Consider the following 1,392-nt stretch of genomic DNA (forward strand, 5'->3'; position numbering starts at 1 on the left):
TTTTTTTTTACTACATATTTGCTGTTGATAATTAATCGGCGCTGCTGTTGGATTTGTCTTCAATTTAAGATGTCTGGAAAGAAACTATAAAGTAAAACCGGAGGCAGTAGTGCGGAAAGGGACCGTGAAGGGATTACCCTGGACATTAAACTTGATGTTTTAAAAAGTCTTGATGCGGAACTAAAACTTAATTTGCCAAAACATTTAATTTTGCAACATCTACAGCAGGAACAATACGTGCCAACAGATAGAAAACTCTAGCAAGCGGTCAAGAAGCTGCTTCGTTAACAGTCCAGAATTTAATTTTACCATAGATCTAGCGTAAAGCTTAAAATGGAATAATTTCTGAGTGTACGGAATATAGGATCAGAATCGGGTAATGTGCCGATAAACATGGTGGAGATTCAAAAGAGAGCCAAAAGTCGATTTGCGGAATAAGGAAGATAAAGCTTCTAATGGAAAACTCTTCTTTCTCTAGTAAAGGCTGGTTTGAAAGGGTTAAGTAGAGCATGAATTTGCGCAACATACAAATGACCCGTGAAACTGCGAGGGCTGATTCAGACTCTGCTATTAATTATCCGGAGCAGTTGAAAAAAAAAATGAATGCTGAAGGCCGCTACGCACCAGAGCAAGTATACAAGTATATATGTAAATACATATATTTACATATATGTATGCGTATGAATTTTTGCGTGTATGAGTATATATTTATGTTTGTGAGTTCCTTATATTTTTGGCTCTATCCACTTGACAACGGCGACAATAGTGCGTGTTAAAAGCAATGATATGAATATAATATCAACCCATACGTAAACGAAAGCCGAAGCAGTTTCTCTCAGTCCGGTGACAGAGAGATTTTGTTACGCCAGCAACCTGATACGACTTACTTCGTTCAATAAGGTTTCTCTGTTGTTTTTTGTCTTTTCAACTACAAGTTAACCCGAATCAATAAATGTGCGTGGCTTAGTGGTTAGCGTTTCGGCTTACGATTGTAAGGTTGTGAGTTCCATTTCCGGTGGCGCGTTGTGTCCTTGAGCAAGACACTTTATTTCATGTCGCTCCAGTTCACTCGGCTGGTAAAAATGAGTTGTACCTGTATTTCAAAGGGACAGCCTTGTCACACTTTGTGCCATGCTGCATCTCGCTGAGAAATACGTTAAGGGTACACTTGTCTATGAAGTCCCGTTCAGTGCCGTTAATTTCACGAGCAGGCTGTTCTAATTATCGGATCAACTGGAACACGCGTCGTCGTAACCGACGAAGTGCCAGTAACTCAAAGCAAAAGCACTTATATTCAAAGACATCGATGTCATGTCCATCCCATATCGTTTCTGGTACAGTTTGTCTCCAACTATATGCTACTCCGCCTATTTCGCTCTCTCTCTCTCTCTC

Source organism: Octopus bimaculoides, chromosome 10, assembly GCF_001194135.2.
Source record: "Octopus bimaculoides isolate UCB-OBI-ISO-001 chromosome 10, ASM119413v2, whole genome shotgun sequence".
NCBI lineage: Eukaryota > Metazoa > Mollusca > Cephalopoda > Octopoda > Octopodidae > Octopus > Octopus bimaculoides.